The sequence below is a fragment of the Budorcas taxicolor genome, chromosome 11 (genome assembly GCF_023091745.1).
Source record: "Budorcas taxicolor isolate Tak-1 chromosome 11, Takin1.1, whole genome shotgun sequence".
Lineage (NCBI taxonomy): Eukaryota > Metazoa > Chordata > Mammalia > Artiodactyla > Bovidae > Budorcas > Budorcas taxicolor.
Window position 1 is genome coordinate 74,150,398 of NC_068920.1, and position 10,897 is coordinate 74,161,294.

The window sequence follows — 10,897 nt, forward strand, 5'->3', positions numbered from 1 at the left end:
AGGCAAAAATACTGGAGTGGGTTGCCATGCCCTCCTCAAGGGGATCTTTCTGACCCAGAGACCAAATCCAGGTCTCCCACATTGCAGGAGGATTTTTTAGTGTCTGAGCCACCAAGGAAGCCCATGAATACTGGAGTGGGTAGCCTATCCCTTCTCCAGGGGATCTTTCCAACCCAGGAATCAAACCAGGGTCTCCTGCATTGCAGTGGATTCTATCATCTAACAACTTTAACTCATTCTTCAAAAGCCTACTAACTGAAAAGATGTTAAATGGGTAAACATTCCATTAATTTCAATGAGAAAAATCAAGATACACTTCAAGCCAAAATACACAAATAATTTCACCAAAAAAAGTGTTAATTCATATTGAAGTAACATTATATACACAATATACAGCATTAAAAAAATTTTTTTGGCCATGCCATGAAGCTTGTAGGATCTTAGTTCCCCAGTCAGGAATTGAACCCATGCCTCCTGCAGGGGAAGCAAGGAGTCCTATCCACTGGACCACCAGGGAGTTCCCAATATTTAATGATTTTTAAAAGAATAAATAAAATGTGTACTTGCAATGCAATTTAAAGAAGGTTTATTGTACTCACTAAAGAAGGAAAAGAAAAACTGATAATAAGTGGTAGTTGGTGCAGCTTGGAAGGCAGAGTTTTCTTTCTGCATCATTATGTTCATAAATATTTTAACATTTGATGGAATGTGGATAGCTTACATTCAAAATGTACTCAACAATGAAAAGAAAAATATAATTGGAACAAAATAAAATAAAAACTAAGTATAAGAACATTTTGAAACATATGGAACCATACACATATATAGGAGACTAGAGAATCATGCTGCTTCTTCACCCTTCTTGCTTAACATATGTGCATGCATGCATGCTCGGTTGCTTCATTCGTGTCTGACTCTTTGTGATCCCATGGACTGTGGCCTGCCAAGCTCCTCTGTTCATGGGATTTCCCTGCAAAAATACTAGAGGGGGTTGCCATGCTCTTAGGGGATCTGCCTAACCCAGGGATCAAACCCGTGTCTCCTGCATCTCCTGCATTGCAGATGGATTCTTTTACCACTGAGACACTGGGGTAACCCTTAGCATATGTACATAAGGCAAAATGTTTGGGGCTCTTCCAAATAAGTTGTGCAAATCTGTTCCATGTGCAATTTTCTGATTACAAACTGTTCTGTCAAGTAAATTGATGAGTCTTTGCCTAAAATCATAATGAAGTATTATTTCTTTATGGCATTTACTTAATGTGTTTCATGGTGAAAAGAATCATTGAGGGGAGGGCTCTATATGGTAATGTAAGAAGATCCTGAACTCACCTCTTCCCATGGACCCAACCAATCTACAACTACATTTGGAATAATTCCCTTGGAAAGAGACCTGGAAACTAGATGAACAGAGCCTCTACAAGAAAGTGTAAAAAGACAGAATTGAGACACATTGAAGAGGCAGAGGGATGATCTTGCCAAGGGAAAGGCTTATCCCAACTGTGGTGATTCACAATCAAAAATGATCACTCCTCAGAGATCTCTTCTCTGAGGACTGAAGGATTCAAACTCCATATCAGGCACCCCAACCTCTAGATCATACACAGGAGAGATAAGCCTCCAAAACAATTGGCTTTGAAAACCAATGAGGAATACACTCAGAAAAGTTAGAAAATTACAGGGATTAGAAAAACCCACTCTTAAATGCCTCATGTGCAAATTCACCCAACCACTAAAACCAGTATCAGTTCAGTTCGGTTCATTTCAGTTCAGTACAGTCGCTCAGTCGTGTCCGACTCTTTGTGACCCCATGAATTGCAGCACGCCAAGCCTCCCTGTCCATCACCAACTCCCAGAGTTCACTCAGACTAACATCCATTGACTTGGTGATGCCATTCAGCCTTCTCATTCTCTGTCGTCCCCTTCTCCTCCTGCCCTCAATCCCTCCCAGAATCAGGGTCTTTGCCAATGAGTCAACTCTTCGCATGAGGTGGCCAAAGTACTGGAGTTTCAGCTTCAGCATCAGTCCTTCCAAAGAACACCCAGGACTGATCTCCTTTAGAATGGACTGGTTGGATCTCCTTGAAGTCCAAGGGTATCTCAAGAGTCTTCTCCAACACCACAGTTCAAAAGCATCAATTCTTTGGCATTCAGCTTTCTTCACAGTCCAACTCTCACATCCATACATGACCACTGGAAAAACCATAGCCTTGACTAGACGGACCTTTGTTGGCAAAGTAATGTCTCTGCTTTTGAATATGCTGTCTAGGTTGGTCATAACTTTCCTTCCAAGGAGTAAGCGTCTTTTAATTTCATTGCTGCAATCACCATCTGCAGTGATTTTGGAGCCCCAAAAAATAAAGTCTGACACTGTTTCCACTGTTTCCCCATCTACTTCCCATGAAGTGATGGGACCAGATGCCATGATCTTCCTTTTCTGAATGTTGAGCTTTAAGCCAACTTTTTCATTCTCCACTTTCGCTTTCATCAAGAGGCTTTTTAGCTCCTCTTCACTTTCTTCCATAAGGGTGGTGTCATCTGCATATCTGAGGTTATTGATATTTCTCCTGGCAATCTTGATTCCAGCTTGTGTTTCTTCCAGCCCAGCATTTCTCATGATGTACTCTGCATAGAAGTTAAATAAGCAGGGTGACAATATACAGCCTTGACGTACTCCTTTTCCTATTTGGAACCAATCTGTTGTTTCATGTCCAGTTCTAACTGTTCCTTCCTGACCTGCATACAGGTTTCTCAAGAGGCAGGTCAGGTGGTTTGGTATTCCTATCTCCCTCAGAATTTTCCACAGTTGATTGTGATCCACACAGTCAAAGGCTTTGGCATAGTCAAGAAAGCAGAAATAGATGTTTTTCTGGAACTCTCTTGCTTTTTTGATGATCCAGCAGATGTTGGCAATTTGATCTCTGGTTCCTTTGCCTTTTCTAAAACCAGCTTGAACATCTGGAAGTTCATGGTTCATGTACTGCTGAAGCCTGGCTTGGAGAATTTTAAACATTACTTTACTAGCATGTGAGATGAGTGCAATTGTGCAGTAGTTTGAGCATTCTTTGGCATTGCCTTTCTTTGGGATTGGAATGAAAACACATTTTCCAGTCCTGTGACCACCACTGAATTTTCCAAATGTGCTGTCATATTGAGTGTAGCACTGTCTCAGCATTGTCTTTCAGGATAGAAACACCATGTTGAAAAGCACATGGACCAAAGGTAAAGGACACCCACTTAGTAATCTCAAAACATCAGCCAGAGGTAGAAACCAGTTGAAATGATTCCTGGAGACTGAGACACTGGCAGGACCATTTTTGCCATGTCAGGCTACCTTGCTAAAAATAGAAACATCTTATATCATTTTGAAATTCTCCCTTTAATCTCTTAGTGTGGGTGGATGTACCCCACTGAGAGTCCTGCCCACTTCTGGGCCCTGGTTACATGTTGCAGCAGCTCAATTGATAGGCCCACCAGCATACACAGTAGGCAAGTGCAGGCCCCCAGCCAATTCAGGGGCTAACCCCACCCCTCAGAGAATTCAGGGTCTAACCCCACCCATCAGCACAATGCAGCAGCCATGATTGAGTTCTGCAACTGGTCCAGGGGGAAGCTCCACCCACCAGTACATCCCAACAGCTGTGACTTGGCCCCCACAGCCATTCTGGGATCAATCCCATACCCCAGTGCACCACAGCAGCAGCCACAGCCCCAAAACAGCACAAACGCACATGCAGCACACATGGGGGACACTCCTTGAGCACCTGGCTCTGGTGGCCAGGCAAGATTGCACCTCTGACCCCCACAGTGCATCTCCTAAATAAGGCTACTGCTTTAAGACTGAGAGAAAAGCTGATATACCTAATACATGGAAGCAGAAAATCTGGCAAAATGAGAATAGAGGGACATATGTCCAATTCAAAAGATTAAGACAAAACCTCAGAAAAAGGGCTAAATAAAATGGAGATAAAAAAACTACCTGCTAAAGAGTACTTCATAAACCACTCATTTTGTTCTAAAGAATTGATGAACAGCAACAGAAAAAAAGTTAATGAACATAGTGATAATTTCAATAAAGAGAGAAAATACAAGAAAAGGCTAAACAGAAGTTGTAACTGAACTGAAAAATACTATAGAAGGATTTAACAGCAGACCAGATGTGGTAGAAGAATAAATCAGTGAGCTGGAAAACAAAACAAAGGATCCCACCCAAACAGAGCAAAAACATGGAAAAAAAAAGTTTAAGTGGAGATATTTTAAGGGACTTTGGGGACATCATCAAGTGGAATAATATTCACATTATGGGGATTCCAGCAGGAAATGATAAAGGAGAACCAGAACATTTTCTTGAAGAAATAGTGGCTGAAATCTCCCTAATCTAGGGAAGGAAACAAAAATCCACATTGAGGAAGCCCAGAGAGTTCAGAAAAAGATGAACTCAAAAAGACACACATCAAGACACACTGTATTGGGGTTCTAGAAGGAGAATAGAGAGAGGAGAATGTTGAAATGTATTTGAAGAAATTATGGCTGAAAATGTCCCAAACCTAAAGAAGGAAACAGATATCCAGAAACAGGAAGCTCAGAGGGTCCCAAGCAAGATGATCCAAAACAGACCCATGTCAAGCCATATCATAATTAAAACGGCAAAAGTTAAAGATAAAGAGAATTCTAAAGGTGGCAAGAGTAAAACAAACAGTCACATACAAGGGAACCTCCATAAGGCTATCAGCTGATAACTTGCAGAAACTTTGCAGGCGAGAAAGGAGAGGCATGATACATTCGAAGTCCTGACAGGGAAAAACCTGCAAACTAGGACAATCCTGTTGTTCAGTCGCTAAGTCGTGTCCAACACTTTGTGACCCTATGAACTGCAGCACACCAGGCTTCCAAATGAGTTTGAGCAAAACTATCTCCTGAAGCTTGCTCAAATTCATCTCTATTCAGTCAGTGATGCTATCTAACCATCTCATCCTCTGCCTCCCTCTCCTCCTTTTGCTTTCAGTCTTTCCCAGCATCAGGGTCTTTTCCAATGAGTCAGCTCTTTGCCAAAGAGATGGTAGCCAAAGTATTGGAGCTTCAGCATCAGCCCTTCCAATGAATATTCAGGGTTGGTTTCCTTTAGGATTGATGGGTTTGATCGCCCTGCAGTCCAGGGGACTCTCAAAAGTCTTTTCCAGAACCATAATTTGAAAGCATCAATTCTTCAGTGCTCAGCCTTCTTTATGGTCCACCTCTCATACATGACTACTGGAAAAACCATAGTTTTGATTGTTTGGACCTTTGTTGGCAAAGAGATGTCTGTCTACGTTTGTCATGGCTTTCCTTCCAAATGCCATGTTTTGTCAGAACTCTTCTCTAAGACCTGTCCATTTTGGGTGGCCCTGCACAGTATAGCTCATAGCTTCATTGAGTTCTGAGCCCCTTCACCATGACAAAGCTGGACCCATGAAGGGGTAGAACACTCTACCCAGCAAAATTATCAGTCAGAATAGAAGGAGAAATAAATATTTTTCAGACAAGCAAAAACCTAAAGAATTCAGCAATACCAACTAAAAGAAATGTTGAAGGGTCTTCTCTAAATGAAAAAGAAGCAATAATCTGCAAGAAAGGGAAAATTCCAATAGAAAAGGAAATATATTTATTAATCTATGTGTAAAATCAACTATAACTACAATAAACAATAAAGGGATAAGCATGAAAATGTAAAATATAACATAAAATAACACAAAATGTGGGGGAGGATAGTAAAAATGTAGATCTTATAAAATGTGTTTGAAGTTAACTGATTATCAGTTTAAAGTAGATATAATTATAGGTCAACATATATGAACCCCATGGTAACCACAAATCAAAAACATAAAACAGACAGGATGTCCTATCTTGCCCCTTCTATTTGACATTGTATTGAAAGTTCTAGCCACAGCCATCAGACAAGAAAGAGGAATAAAATGTATACAAGTTGGAAGAAAAGAGGTAAAACTATCACTATACACAAATAACATGATATTCTATATAGATACCCTAAAGTCTCCACCCACAAACTACTATATCTAATAAATGAATTCAGCAAAGTTGCAGAATACAAGATAATATATAGAAATCTGTTGCATTTCTATATACTAATAATGAAATATAAAAGAAAGTTAAAAAAATCCCATTTAAAATCATATCAAAAAGTAAATAAAATACCTAGGGATAAATTTAACCAGAGGTAAAATATCTATACTCTGAAAACTATAAAACATTAGTGAAGGAAACTGAAGATGCTCCAAAGAAATGGAATTTCTTGGATTCCCAGGTGGCTCAGTGGTAAAGAATCCACCTGCCAATGCAGGAGACATGAGTTCAATCCTTGGGCCTGGAAGATCCCCTGGAGGAGGAAGTGGAAACCCATTCTAGTATGTTAGCCTGGAAAATCCCATGGACGGAGGAGCCTGGTGGGCTATAGTCCATGGGGTCACAAAGAGTCAGATGTGACCGAGCAAACACACGGTCTTGGATTAGAAGAAAAACAAAGACTAGGACCAGATAGCTTCACTAGCAAATTCTGTAAGATCTTCAAAAATGTAACACTATCCTTATCAAACTCTCACAAAAAAGAAGAGGAGGGAAACCTTCCAAACACATTTTACAAATCAACATCACCCTGATACCAAAACTAGACAAGGACACCACCAAAAGAGACAGTCACGAAAATCCTCAGTTAAATATTGGCAAGAAAAATCCAACATCATATTGAAAGGATTATACACCATGGTCAAATGGGATTTATCCCTGTGATGCAAAGATGGTTCAAAATCTGAAATATTATCAACATGACACATCACAGTAACAAAATGAAGGATAAAAATCATATTATTATCTTAATAAATGCAGAAAAACATTCAACATCTATTTATGAAAAAATTGTCAAGAAAGTGAATGTAGAAAAATGTACCTCAACATAGTAAAGGCCGTATATGACAAACCCACAGCTAGCAGCTTATTCTCAATGGTGAAAAGCTAAAAGCATTTCCTCTACAAAATCAGAAACAAGATAAGGAAGCCCACTTTTGCCACTTTCACTCAACATAATATTGGAAGGCCTAGCCACTGCAGTCAAGCAAGATTAAGAAATAAAAGGTACCATATCAGGAGGGAAGAAATATGACTGTCTTCATAACATAATACTATACATAGAAAACACCAAAGATTCAAAAGCCTGTTATAACTAGTCAAGATATTCAGTAAAGTCACAGGATACAAAATCCATATCCTGAATCTGTGCAATTTCTATACTCTTATAAAGAACTATCAGAAAAAATAGGTAAATAATCCCATTACAATTGCATCAAAAAAGTAAAATACCTAGGAATAAAATTAACCAAAGAGGTAAAAGACCTGTACATTGAAAAGTATAAGACACTGATGAAAGAAATTTAATAAGACCCAAATTATTCATCGATTAGAGAAATTCACATATTATTAAAACCTCCATACTACCCAAAGAAATCTATGAATTCAATGCAATCCCTATCAAATTTCTAACAAATAATTTGTTCCAGCAAATAATTCTAAAATTTATATAGAACCACAAAAGATTTTGAATAGTCAAAACAATCTTAAGAAAGAGGAACAAAGCTGGAGGTATCATGCCTCCTGATTTTGAACTTTACTACAAAGCTAAAGTAATTAAAGCAGTATGGTACTATCAAAGTAAAAGTCACTCAGTCATGTCCAACTCTTTGTGACCCCATGGAGTGTAGCCTGCCAGGCTTTTCTGTCCATGGAATTCTCCAGGCAAGAATACTAGAGTGGGTAGCTGTTCTCTTCTCCAGTGGATCTCCCCAACCCAGGGACTGAACCCAGCTTTCCCACACTGAAGGTGGATTCTCTACCATCTGAGCCACCAGAGAAGTCCAATAAAACTGGAGTGGGTAGCTTATCCCTTCTCTAGGGGATCTTCCCGACTTAGGGATTGAACCGGGTCTCCTGCATTGCAGGCATATTCTTTACCAGCTGAGCTACCAGAGAAGCCCAGTATGGTACTGGAACATCAAAAAAGAAAGAAAGAAAGCACAGATCAATGGAACAGAATTTTATAATCCAGAAATGAACCCAAACATGTATGGACAATTAATTTACAACTAAAGAGCCTCTTGATGAAAGTGAAAGTGGAGAGTGAAAAAGTTGGCTTAAAACTCAACATTCAAAAATGAAGATCATGGCATCCAGTCTCATCACTTCATCACAAATAGATGGGGAAAAATGGGAATAGTGGCCGAATATATTTTCTTGGGCTCCAAAATCACTGCAGATAGTGACTGCAGCCATGAAATTAAAAGATGCTTGTTCCTTGGAAGAAAAGGTATGACAAATCTTGACAGCATATTAAAAAGAAGAGACATTACTTTGCCAACAAAGGTCCATATACTTAAGCCCATGGTTTTTCCAGTAGTCATGTATGGATGTGAGAGTTGGACCATAAAGAAAGCTGAGCACCAAAGAATAGATGCTTTTGAACTGTGGTATTGGAGAAGACTCTTAAGAGTCCCTTGAACTGCAAGGAAACCAAACCAGTCAATCCTAAAGGAAATCAACTCTGAATACTCATTGAAAGGGCTGAGGCTGAAGCTGAAGCTCCAATACTTCGACTACCTGATGCGAAGAGCTGACTCACTGGAAAGACCCTGATGTGCTGGGAAAGAGTGAAGGCAGGTGGCAAAGCGGGCAACAAAGGATGAGATGGTTAGATGGCATCATCTAATCAATGGACATGAGTTTGAGAAAACTCTGGGAGATAGTGAAGGACAAGGAAATTTGGTGTGCTGCAGTCGATAGGGTCACAAAGAGTCAGAGATGACTTGGCAACTGAACAACAACAACAATTTGCAACAAATGAGCAAAAAAATTAAATGGAGAAAGGATAGTTTCTCAAAAAAAAAATGGAGTTTAGAAAACTGAACAGTCGCATGCAAAAGAATAAAACTAGGCCAACATCTTACAGCAAACACAAAAACAAACTCAAAATGAATAAAAGGCTAGAATGAAAGACTTAATACCATAAAATTCTTTGAAGAAAACATCAGTGATAACTTCAATTACATCATTCTTAGCAATATCTTTTAGATCTGACTCATAGGTAAGGGAAACAAAAGCAACAATTAAAAAAATTAGAACCATATACAGTAAAAGGTTTCTACACAGCAAAGGAGACAATAATCAAAATGAAAAAGGAACCATGTCCATCGACAAATGAATGGATAAAGAAGATGTGGTACTTATATACAATGGAATATTACACAGCCATAAAAATGAATAAAATAATGCCATTTGCAGCAACATGGATGGACCTAGAGATTATCATACTAAATGAAGTCAGACAGAGAAAGACAAATATATGGTATTGCTTATATTTGGAACCTAAAAAAATGAAACAGATTAACTTATTTACAAAATAGAAATAGTTATAATGTAGAAAACAAACATATAGTCACCAGGGGGGAAAGAGAAGGAGGGATAAATTGAGTGATTGAGATTGACATATGCACATTACTATATATGGAGAAGGAAATGGCAACCCGCTCCAGTGTTCTTGCCTGGAGAATCCCAGGGACGGGGGAGCCTGGTGGGCTGCCGTCTATGGGGTCACACAGAGTCGGACACAACTGAAGTGACTTAGCAGTAGCAGCAGTATATATGAAATAGATAATTAATAAGGCTTCACAGGTGGCGCTAGTGGTAAAGAACACCCCTGCCAATGCAGGTGACATAAGAAACATGGGTTTGGAACTTCCTGGTGGTCCAGTGGCTAAAACTTCTCACTCTCATTACAGGGAACCTGGGTTTGATCCCTGGTCAGGGAACTAGATCCCCTATGCCCCAGCTAAGAATTCGCATGCTGCAACTAAAGCCTGGTGCAGCCAAATAAATATTAAAGAAAAAAAAGCGAGAGATAGGGAGACATGGGTTCGATCCAAATAAATATTAAAGAAAAAAAAGAGAGAGCGATAGGGAGACATGGGTTTGATCCTTGGATAAGGAAGATCCCCTGGAGAAGGAAATGGCAAGCCACTCCAGTATTCTTGCCTGGAGAATCCACATGGACATAGGAGCCTGGTGGGCTACAGTCCATAGGGTTGCAAAGAGTCAGACACAACTGAAACGACTTAGCATGCAGGCAAGGACCTACTGGACGGCACAGGGAACTCTACTCAATACTCTGTAATGACCTATATGGAAAAAGAATCTAAGAAAGAATGGATACATGTATAACTGATCCACTTTGCTGTATAGCAGAAACTAACACAGCCTTTTAAAGCAAATATACTCCAATAAAAAAAATTTTAAGGAAAAAAGCAAAAAACAAAGACAGCAACCTACTGACTGGGAGAAGATATATGCAAACCATATATCCAATAGCAGTTAAAATCCAAAATATATAGAGACCTTGTACAACTAAATAACAACAACAACAAAAAGTAGCCAATTAAAAACTGGGCAGAGGATCTGAATGGTCATTTTTTCTAAGAAAACATATGAAGTGGCCAACAAGCACATGAAAGGATGTTCAGCATTATTATCCATCAAGGAAATACAGGATAAAACCACAATGACACTTCATTTCATACCTGTTTGAATGGTTATTATAAAAAACACAAGAACTAACAAATGTTGGAGAGAATAGCAAATGTTGGACAGAACAGAATCCCTGTACACTATTGGTAGGGATATAAACTGATGCAGCCACTATGGAAAGCAGTATGAAAATTCTTCAAAAAATTAAGAATTGAACTGCTATATAACCAAGCTGTTTCATCTGTGGTTATTTATCCAAAGAACACAAAAACATCAGTTTGAAAGGATAGATATATTCATTGCAGCATTATTTACAATAGCTAAGATATGAAAGACC